This window comes from Taudactylus pleione, unplaced genomic scaffold (genome assembly GCF_031769625.1).
Source record: "Taudactylus pleione unplaced genomic scaffold, aTauple2 ptg000849l, whole genome shotgun sequence".
Classification (NCBI taxonomy): Eukaryota; Metazoa; Chordata; class Amphibia; order Anura; family Myobatrachidae; genus Taudactylus; species Taudactylus pleione.
In genome coordinates this window covers 786,337-798,411 of record NW_028285251.1, presented here as the reverse complement: position 1 = coordinate 798,411, position 12,075 = coordinate 786,337, and the positions used below count along the sequence as shown (strand labels likewise).

General features: G+C 41.2%; 1 protein-coding gene across 5 annotated transcripts in view; it reads right to left on the bottom strand.

The window, feature by feature from the left end:
* Positions 1-12,075, bottom strand: part of LOC148474351 (uncharacterized) — a 109,599-nt gene that overhangs the window by 32,350 nt on the left and 65,174 nt on the right. The gene's annotated exons all lie outside the window — the stretch shown is intronic.

The window sequence follows — 12,075 nt, the reverse complement described above, 5'->3', positions numbered from 1 at the left end:
CAAGGCAGAGACAAGGGTGATAACGTGGACCTGTCGATTGCGAGCTTGTGCCGGAAGGATTAAAAAGGTGACGGTGAGATATCTGAGCTAAAGAAATGTGTAGATCAGTGCTTCCAGCAATGGAGTGGTCTGCTGTGGTCATCCTAGTTCTTTTTCTTTCCAGAGTTTTTGTAATGATGATCTGTTTGGGGATACTCAGTGTCTGTGATGGGGGACCGATAAAAGAGATGTGAGCTGATGGCGGAGCTGATGGAGTGGAGTCAGGAGGAGGAGTACAATGCCAATCAGGGGAGTGTCTGACCAATTTTAGTATTGTAATTATGTTATTTGGGAAAAATACTTCCAGAAGTTATGACCCTCACACATGTTGAAATGCTGGGTATACATAAAAACATACCGTCACCCTATCTCCACACACAATATGAACACAGAGGCAAAGAGATATGATGCGTCCAGTGTGTTCCTATTGTGTTGAAGTGTGGAAAATGTAAAAATAGAGTAAAACGAAAGAATTAAATTATGATAGTGGCCAGTATGAATACCGAGGTAAATACAGAACTGCATTACAACCCTGAGCTAGGAAATACCATCATTTAATGTATTATATTTAGACATGCATAGAATGTATCAATGAAATGTTATTTTTAAACACCTCAGATAATGTAAAGTCTACATTCCCCTTCAAGACTGCTTTTATAAGACTGGTGCATTCCCACACCTTTCACATGATCTTCCAAGATCCGCGGTGTGCGTATAATAGTAGTTTTATGTCCCCACCCAGAGACACATTATTGATGGACTAAGAACCACCTTGTGATATCCCATAATAACACCAAAAAAATATGTAAATGTAAGCCTAAATGAAATTCTAAATAGCAGATTGTGATAGCATGTTGTTTGCTATCAAAGGGTGGACTGTCGAAGCTGAATAATTGGCTGAGACAAGATCAGTTTAAAATTGAAGCGTGCAAGACGCCATCTTTCAAATGGCAGCTAGACTCCATTTTAGAAACAAGAATCTGCAAGATGCCATTTTGAGACCAGCGTCATTTCAAGTTACAACTCAGGAGCTAAGAACAGATGGCAATGTTTTTGTTAATCTACCAAGGGCAACTGGAATAACAAGATTTCTGAGTAAGAGTAAATAGAATAGACAATGGGTATTTTTACATACAAATTGGGAATCCCTGGATGCAGATAAAGTATAGTTGTGGCAATTGTAATATAATCCAGGCATTGATCTACACAATTGGATTTGTCTGAATCCTAGACAGGATGGCCCCAACTTCACAGCTTGATTCACAGTTCACACAAAAGTCTAGGAGAACAAAAGAGGTTTTTTTACTTTGAACACAGGACAGGTGGGGGCCTGCTGACAGAGGACATGGAACTACAATGCTCAGCAATCCACACTGCTGAATGTTCACTTCGTGTATGAGAAATTATGCACTCAAATCTCACCCATTAATAACTAGCGTCCTTATATCAAACCCCGAATACCCACACATTACATATTCACACATAAGGTTCAATAAGCTCTAAAGTGTATGATTTAAGTTGGTTCAGTTAGTTTAAATGCTGAAAAATAAAGATATTTGATATCTAAGGTAATATGCATGCTAAACAAGTCATGTTTGGAGTTGTAGTGATGCGTATCCTTTTTACAGTATTCCGGTGATATCGGTGGGGAGATCGCATCATACATTCCCGAGTTATGGATCGCAGAGCCTACAAGCAACAAAATGTATATTTTAGAAGCAACTGTTAGGATGCTGCAGGAGGCGTGAAGAGGAAGACCCCCAGCTGTTAGAGGCAGGGAGAGTCTGTTTGAACCAGCCTGTTAAATGTGCTGTAACAGATGCTTCACCCCTGGGAACCAATGATATCAGCAACAGACTTCACTATTGTCCTGTTTATTCTGGGGGTGTATAAATATGAATGCACGAACGCTGGATCTGGGTCTTCGTGCTGAATGATGAGGGGTCTCTTGCTGATGCCTATCTCTGGGTCCGGAAGCGCATGCGTATGTATACTGTACTTGGGGTCTGTATAATTTCCTTTTGCGCCTAAATTGTGTGTCTCTCTCTCTGTGTGCCTCTCTCTCTCTGTGTGTGCCTCTCTCTCTCTGTGTGTGCCTCTCTCTCTCTGTGTGTGCCTCTCTCTCTCCGTGTCTCTCTCATTGTAGTTTGATCTGTGTCTCTCTGTGTCTCTCTCTCTCTGTGTCTCTCTCTCTCTGTGTGCCTCTCTCTCTCTGTGTGTGCCTCTCTCTCTCGGTGTCTGTGTCTCTCTCATTGTAGTTTGATCTGTCTGTCTCTCTGTGTCTCTCTCTCTCTCTGTGTCTTTCTCTGTTTCTCTCTCTGTGTGTCTCTCTCTCTCTGTGTGCCTCTCTCTCTCTCTGTGCCTCTCTCTCTCGGTGTCTGTGTCTCTCTCATTGTAGTTTGATCTGTCTGTCTCTCTCTCTCTGTGTCTCTCTTTCTCTGTGTCTCTCTCTCTCTCTCTGTGTCTCTCTCATTGTATTTTGAAGTTTAATCATGCATATGTATATAAACTGTACCTTGTGACTTTATGATTTACTTGCGCTTATTGTACACAGATCATAGCGTGTAACTGACTGTACTTTTACTTGAATAATACTTTGTGCTTCGGAACCACATGTTCTGAGTCTGGAGTCTCTATTTATTGTATGACTGCGTATGCAAATTAGCGTCATCCTTAGAGGTTTATAGGAAAGATTTTAGAAGGTACAGGCAGGGGTATATAGAGGTTCATTTCAATATTGTCACATCCCACATAGACAGGGTATCAGGGCGGTGGAGAACCTCATCATGGATAACCCAGTTTATCAGGGTCCTCCTTTCCCGCTATTTCTGAAATTGTTAGAACTAATTCTTGAGAGGAACTATTTCCTGTATGACAATGTGTTCTACCTGCAGAGAGCGGGATGTGCGATGGGGTCCAATGTGGCCCCATCGTACGCCAACGCATTTATGCATATGGTGGAACAGCAGCAATTTCTATTAAAATCCATGCGTTTCTCAAAATCTCCTCCTAGATTGCAGGTTTATTGATGACCTATTGATTTTTTTGGAAAGGGTCAACACAACAGCTACAGAAGACATTAGAGGACCATAATAGAACTGGTCATGAGGTCCAACTGACCTTTAGTATTTCAGAGAAACAAGTTAAACTTTTGGATGTTCAAATTTCTTTAAATAATGGAGAACTAGATACATCCATTTTTGTCAAGGAAACTGACAGGAATACTATTTTACATAGAACCAGTTGCCATCCAAAATCCCTGCGACAGGGCCTCCCCTATTCACAATTACTGCAGGTCCGTAGAATTACTACGAACCCACAAGTACTGGAGGAACAAATGCAAGCCATGATAACCAAGTTTGAACAACGAGGCTACTGTAAAAGGACCTAATTACAGATCAAGGAGAGAGTGATGAACCTACCTAGGGAAACCCTGTTAACACCTAAAGATAAAAGATAAAAGGGTAGAAAATACTAAAGATAGTACCTTGGGTAAATCGGTTTACAACCAGAAGCAAGATCACAACTAATATAGCAAAAAAACTATGGCCAATAGTAAATTCAGATACTGAGTTGCCTAGTCTTCTACTTACACGGCTACTACCTAGTTACACCAGGGGACGTAACCTTAAAGACCGTCTAGAGAAACTAGAGACGTAACGAAGTTAAAATCATTAAACAAACCTAAACAATTTCTTACCCAGAAGAATGGTTACCACACATGTTGTTTACTTGCTGTCTTGTCCATGTGGGTTATCCTACGTGGGCAAGACAGAAAGGCAATTCAAAGAAAGGATGGCGTTTCACCGCTCCGCCATTCGAGCAGCATTAAATAATAACAGTAGTGAGCAGCCAGTAGCTACACTTTTTTTGGCTGCATAACAGTGTTGCTGATTTAAGGTCTAGAATCATTAAGACACTAAGGAGTCACACCATGTGACTCCAATACCATGCACACCTCTTTTGAATTATATATATTTATATAACTAAATGTTATTAACAAATCTTAAAAAAATAAATAAACCAATAAATTAAAACAACCAAAGACTTTTTTTTACACATGCTGCTCCCCAGTAAGCAAATCTGGATTGCTTCAACTAAGAATGAATATGTAACATATGCAAACAATAATGCACAGTGGGTGCGCGTTATAACCAGAGCACATAACATCAGAAAAAGCATCTATATGTAAAAAACATGTAATTTATTGCACATAAACTAAGAGACAAAGGGGTAAATTTACTAAGAATGGAGAATGTTCGAGATGTCAATCTTAGGAGAGTTTAGGAATGATTTTCAACTCACAAATTGACTAAAGGCAAAGTCGGGTGAGTTAGAGAGAGATTTCGCTCTTCTTACTCATAAAACTCGGGTGAGATAGCAAACTCCAATCTTATCACCATCGGGCAAACTCGGACTTTTCACCTAAAAGATGCAGCTCGCAAATTTACCAAGAATCGAGATGACAATCTTGGGTGAGATAACAGCAAACTCTCTGCCAAATTGAAGTTTTAAACACTCGGATATAAAAAAACAAAAGCAGCCGTAGTATCTGAGGGTTTAGACGTGAATGTCACTCCGAGCAGTTCTAAATATAACTGCAACATTTATTGACAAAATGAATACATGAAAAATCAGAATTAAAAATAGCAGCTATGATAACGGATTGCAACAATGTGAATGCAAATGAGCAAGCAATGGTACTTCAATAATCAATTGATCCTGGAGTCCAGACCCCTAAACAAGTGATGGTTATAATAGTGTTCCTCAGTTAGGAAAAAGCTTCCATATGGGGTATATTAAAGATGGTGCACGTACTAGGGCAATAGAATTCCAAATAAACACGTATTGTGTGAATGTTCCACAGCGCTGGTAATACCTGCACAGGTGATGGTACCGTCCCGTGTGATGCTGAGTGTAAATCCGGCAACAGCGGTACAGCAAACCCTGTCCACGAATGGCTGGCTCCGGTGTTCAACCCAAGGTGTGGGGAACTCACGTGGTAATGGAGAGCCGCTCTGGAGGGTCCGTGTGACCAGTGTATTCTAGAGGGTTTCAGGTGGAAGTTAATTCCACAGGTGGATGGGAGACATGAATGTGAGGCTGTCGGTAAAGCCGCTCAGAGTCTGTGACACCCGGAACAGCCGCCTCCGCTTCATTCTGCCAAACAAACTGCAAGTGCTTCCATTCAGTGCTCACAGGATGGGGGAAGATAGGTATGAGGCACCTACGCGATTCAACGTCCTCCTGACGTCTTTTTCAAGGTGAGTGCCTCTCTTCAGCTCATGGGGCTTTACAGAGTGTCAAGCTGGCCACACATCTAAAGATTATCTGTCCAACCAGCCAACTAGTTGATCGGTTGGAATGAAAATCTGGTAAGGTATGAAAGTAAATGCCAATCAGCAATTTGCTCCCAAACGCCGGAAAATGGACGAAAACTGCTGTTTGTACAAATTGTTTAGATCAAACAGTTAACAAACTTGTCTAACGACCATCTTCATCTGTTTTCTGGCATTTAGGAGCAAATTGCTGATCATTAGTTACTCCCATATGTTACCAGATGTTCATTACAACCAATCACCTAGTTGGCTGGTTGGACAGATAATCTTTAGATGTGTGGCCAGCTTCAGTCTATGTAATCATTCCATACAGCTGTATCAATTAGCAATTGCTCTGAGTGAAACAAGTTAAAATCATCTGAATAAAACACATGGAGACACTGTATTGGGTTCAATATGAACACAATTTAACTATTAATCATAACTATTTTATGCAGACGTGTTATACATATATATATATATATATATATATACACATATACACACACATATATATATATATATATATATATATACACACACACACAAATATATATATATATTAGGGATGTGCAGGCTCGGATAGGTTCGAGTTTGCACGTGGAGTTCGGATTTTTCCCTCCAAAAAAAAATGGAACTCAGAACGAGGCAAAATGTCATCTTACATGGACGAACATCATCATTCCTGGACAAAAGACCAGGAATGATGATGTTCGTCCATGTAAGATGACGTTTTGCCTCGTTCTGAGTTCCGTTTTTTTGGAAGGAAAAATCAGAACTCCACGTGCAAACTCGAACCTATCCGAGCCTGCACATCCCTAATATATATACACACACACACACACACACAAATATTATATATATATATATATATGGAGAAAAATACAATAAACAATAGCAATTATTTCTCTGCCATTTAGGTCAGTTAAAAGGGGAAATCTATATAAACCACTAAAGGATAATGTATAATTCATCAGCACATAACAGCACACACCTAAATTACGGTGGAACCCTACTCGTTTTGTTCTGCGTAAGTCCGAGGCTGGTTAAGCTTTAGGGGGGGACCCTATGTCATTTTTTTTTTTTATAACATTTAACCTGTTTTTTACAGGTCTTAACACACAAGCAGCTTACACATATCTCACTGATGTACCTCACTGATGTGCAGGCTGCTAGCTCGTGAGAGAACGTCCATACATCAAAGACAGGTCCTTTTGGCTAAAACACCCGCTAATCTTCTCCTTTCTTACAAGGAGATAAAGACACTGCTTGACATTTTATTTCCATATACAGTAAATCGAGACTTTTATTATTATTCTGGATATTTTATGCATACGCTTCGATATTTAATATATAGTCTTTTATTTTGAGGGACACTTTGTCTCTTAGTTTATGTGCAATAAATTACATGTTTTTTTACATATAGATCTTTTTTTCTGATCTTGTGCTCTGGTTATAACTCGCACCCACTGTGCATTATTGTCTAGTATCACTGACCATATTCCATATAATATACGTGAAGGCAATAGAGGCAAGCTACTGCTCCAGGCTGAATCCAGATGATATATAAATTGGGAACGTTGGCCCCTAAGGGACTCAAAGAAACACTAGGACTACATAGCTTTTTGTAATTATGTGTAATAATATTTAGGTATTTATTATCCGTGTATTTTTGGCTAGTTTTTCTTTTTAATTTTCTTTATATTTTCTATGTGTATTTGAAACTTGATTGTTATGGTCCTTAGAGATAGTACCTTATAGTCTGCACAAGGTAATTGTAGTACGTCCATTGTCATGCATTAATTAAGATTGATGTTTGTTATTGCGTTTCCATAGGAACGAATAGTGATCATGTACATGGGTGTGGCGCGTCGTGTGATGTCACACCCACTGCGACTCCGTTTCTTTGGAGCTTATTGGAGGAGGGATGCTGACGGCAGCGCCGCACACGTGAGTGCAATTTTAGATCAGGTACATTAATGGTTTGGGGTATATTAAGGGGGATGTGTTGTGCCATACTTTGTATCCTTTATAACAGGCATGTGGCCCGAAATGCCGTTGGATTAAAGTCTCACTTGTTTCTATCAAGACGCTGAGTGCCGCCATTCTTTATATATATATATCTAGAAGGTATTGAATCTGGAAATATGAAGAAACAAGCAGGTACTAGTCTGTCAGCTCTATTTAAACGTCTAATATACGGAGCTGCTGTGAGTTACCAGCACCAGCGTACCGTCTCTCACACGGGGCCAGCGTACCGTCTCTCACACGGGGCCAGCGTACCGTCTCTCACACGGGGCTGTGCTCACTGGTGTGCTGCTGGGAGACGGCACGGAGGTTTGAATGGACACTTTGTATTCCGCTGTCCCTAATTGGCTGCACATATTACAAATAGCCAAGTGGCTGGTACGGCAAGTAGTGTTTGTTTAGGCAGATGAAAGTTTTTGCTCACCGCTGCTGTACAGAATGTCAGTGTTGACTGGTCAGACACTTCTAAGGGACACAGATATCGTCTCTACGTGTTTCTCCGCCTTTGTGCATCTCGGCGGCTTCCTCATGATCCTTAAGAATGTTTTCATTAATTAAGAACTAGATCAGAGCCCCGAAGCCAGCACAGTGGTGAGTATTTAGTGGAAGCCACGTAAAACATTATTTGATTGATTGATTACAGTACTTATACAGGTTGAGTCTCCAATAACCAAATATTCCGAAATACAGCATAATTCGAAATACAGATTTATTTTTAGCATTACTGAGATAGTGAAATCTTTGCTTTTTGATGGTTCAATATACACATACTTTGTTCAAGGCATAAAATTAAAAATATTGTATAAAATTACCTTCAGGCTCTGTGTATATGAAACACAAATGAATTTCATGTATGTACACAAACTATGTTTGAGCCACAAAATTATGGAAAATATTGCATAACATGACCTGCAGGCTGTGTTTAGATTTGGGTCCCATTCCCAAGATAAATATTTTAGATATGAGAGACTCAACCTGTATAACTATAAAGTCGGTGACATAAAAAAAAAAAAAACCTGTTAATTTTCCAAAATCCAAATGAGATTTAAGGCCGTATTCAATTTGGAGTGAAAAGCCGTTTTAGCCCATTTTTTGGAGATAATTTCGCCTGAAAAAGTATCTCCGTTTTCAATTCCAGTCCGTATTCGCCTACGCATAAAGTCAATGCGCTGAAATAGGCGAAACTTTTTCTCCACAAAATGGCAGGAGAAAAAAAAAGTGCAAAATCTATAGTTTGGGGTACAGATATTGGGAAACCACCCAGAACCTTTGGTACACCCCCCTCCCCCCCCCCCAAAGAACAAATCATCCAAAAAAAGGAAATATAAAAACCCGGAACACCCAAAAAAATGCCTTCGAAATTTGGGTCAAAAATGAAAAAATTAGGGGGACAACTTCAAAAACTAGCGAAATAAGCTCCTGGGGGAGCTCTAAGATGGGGCCGATTGTTTTTGGGATTACAGGTGTTTGCATGACCGAGGAATTTTACTTTCTCTAAAACTTCACATTAGAGACATAAAAATATGCTAAACCCATTTCCAAGCCCCCAAATTTCATGGAACTACTTATTTACTCCAAAAAACTCTGCCTATGCCATTCTTCTACACTTTTACCTGGACGCTAATAACCAGCAATTACCACCACTAAGTACCCCAACTAGATCCATTAGGGCTAATACTAAACTACCATAATGGTTCCCGAAGTCAGCCCATCCTTTCCTGGGGTACAGAGTGATTCCCCCAATTCAGCCTGTACTTTTCCTGGGGTACAGAGTGATTCCCCCAATTCAGCCTTTACTTTACCTGGGGTACAGAATGATTCCCCCAATTCAGCCTTTACTTTTCCTGGGGTACAGAATGATTCCCCCAATTCAGCCTGTACTTTTCCTGGGGTACAGAGTGATTCCCCCAATTCAGCCTGTACTTTTCCTGGGGTACAGAGTGATTCCCCCAATTCAGCCTGTACTTTTCCTGGGGTACAGAGTGATTCCCCCAAATCAGCCTGTACTTTTCCTGGGGTACAGAGTGATTCCCCCAATTCAGCCTGTACTTTTCCTGGGGTACAGAGTGATTCCCCCAATTCAGCCTGTACTTTTCGCCTGGTTCACATTCGCCGGGTCCCTCTTTCGCCTGTTTGGGAATTGAATACGGTGTAAATCGGGAGCGCGCACGTAAAGTTTCTGCCTCCAAAACAGGCGAACGCGGCGAAAAGTCGGGTAGGCGGAACTTTTTAGCCGAGGCAAAACTAATGAATACGGCCCTTAAGTGGAAACTGAATCCAAACAGGACAATATAAAAGTTTCAAGGCAGAGTAACAACCTAGTTGAAGTCTATAATTATTAATTATATGATTTGGTGAAGCTGCAGGAAACACGGCCAATACGCCTCAATGAGAAGCTGGTGATGAATGGCATTGCAAGACAGAAAAGAACACAACACCCACATAAAGTACAGTAATATATAATGCCTGTCACACACACAATCTTGTTAAAGCCCACAATAAATAGTGGTGCACGATGAAATTGTCTGTGGGCCCTCCCACACACCCTTATTTTGTATATTAAGGACAAGCACAGTTTAACAAACTTTTGTGTCTGGGGTGCTTGGTTTGTTTGGGCCCCCATACATCCAGCTACCATTGAGCTTAAGTTGGCTAACAGTGTTGTTAATCATTGTCATAGTTGGAAGATGTCATTATCATCCTCATCATCACATCAGTGTTAAAATCATTCTCACAAAATATTAGATCATCCCCGCAGGAATACACTGTTACAGAAGTCTCTGTACTTTATTTTAAAGAATTTGTAGTTTCTTTTTATGAAAATATTTTTTTTCACATTTTTGGAAGTAGCCCCCTATGCCGATCGCTCACAAGGTTCCCAACAGGTCATGTTATGAAGATTTCTTCCTATGGAAGCAGGTGGGATAAATAATGACCCAGCAACATAAATTCACCTATGTGTGATTACAGAAATCCGCAATCCGTGACTTGTTGGTGGTACAGGGTGAGTCTCCCATATCCAAATATTCCGAAATACAGAATATTTTTAACATGACTGAGAAAGTGAAACCTTTGCTTTCTGATGGTTCAATGTACACAAACTTTTTTTTAAAGCACAAAGTTATTAAAATACAGTATACAATAACCTCCAGGCTGTGTGTATAAGGTGTATATGCATTGTGTTTAGATTTGGGTCCTATTCCCAAAATATCTCATTATGGTATGTAATTATTCCAAAATACGGAATATTCCGATATCCAAAATACCCCTGGTCCCAAGCATTTTGGATATGGGAGACTCAACCTGTACTCGAGGGCTGGAGCTGAGAACCACTGCTGTTAGGCATTCAACACCAGATTAAGATCCACAGGAGGGACAGATGGAGGCTGCACTGTATGTCTGGACAGATGGAGGCTGCACATGTATGTCTGGAAAATGGAGGGACAGATGGAGGCTGCACTGTATGTCTGGACAGATGGAGGGACAGATGGAGGCTGCACATGTACACACTGTATGTCTGGACAGATGGAGGGACAGATGGAGGCTGCACATGTACACACTGTATGTCTGGACAGATGGAGGCTGCACATGTACACACTGTATGTCTGGACAGATGGAGGATGCACATGTACACACTGTATGTCTGGACAGATGGAGGCTGCACATGTACACACTGTATGTCGGGACAGATGGAGGCTGCACATGTACACACTGTATGTCTGGACAGATGGAGGCTGCACATGTACACACTGTATGTCTGGACGTTCGGTTAGAAGGTCAGTTCTTTGAAAGAAAACTTGACAGAGCTAAAACTTGAAGCTTCAGGTAACTAAGGGCCTGATTCATTAAGGATCGCAAGTGCGATTACACACGCAGATGGCCGATTGTTGCGTACTGCGCATGTATCTCAGTGTGCGAGGGCTCCACTGCGATCGCAGATACTACGCAGACCCATCGCAGATAGATTGACAGGAAGTGAGCATTTAGGGGTGGTGACAGGGGGTGGTCAGCGAAAAGCAGGCATGTCAGTGCGTTTGAACGCCGTTACAGGGGCGTGCATATTAGTCACTTTGATGGCATACGCAGCCTGAGCGCTCACTGCATGCAGCGAGGATAGCAATTTCTGAGAAAGGTCTGACCTTGTGCAATTGTGCGTGAGGCTCCAATGTTACCGATGGTTTCACAAACTTGCAAAGTATTACAGATGTGTATAAGGGGAATCAGGACCTAAGTCTCAATCCCACTTCCAGAGCCTCCATTTCGAAAATGAACATCGCTGACAATCTAAACGGACAGACTACAGAACTCCTTCCTATCACAGCATGAGTCTGCCATATTCTATGGTAATTCCTGGCCCTAAGCATAGTGTGAATCACCATCAAACACAAGCCCTTTGCAAAAACATAACAGTATCCCTTGCACTGGGACATTTGGGTGACTCCATCTTTCCACCAAATAAAGACCTCTGACAATATTTCCAGGGAAAAGATCCTGTCTGCTTCCCAGTTGTATAAGCCCAGAGTGCCCTGTGGCATGGCAAAGTCAGCTTTGGTTATACTACTACCATGGCATTTCCTGACTATATTTTGACAGACTTCCCCTCAAGAGTCGGTGTAGCCGTGGACCCGGCCCACATTGTGATGATAGAGGGCATTCATCTCTGACCTGTGGCACCATTTCCAAAGCACCA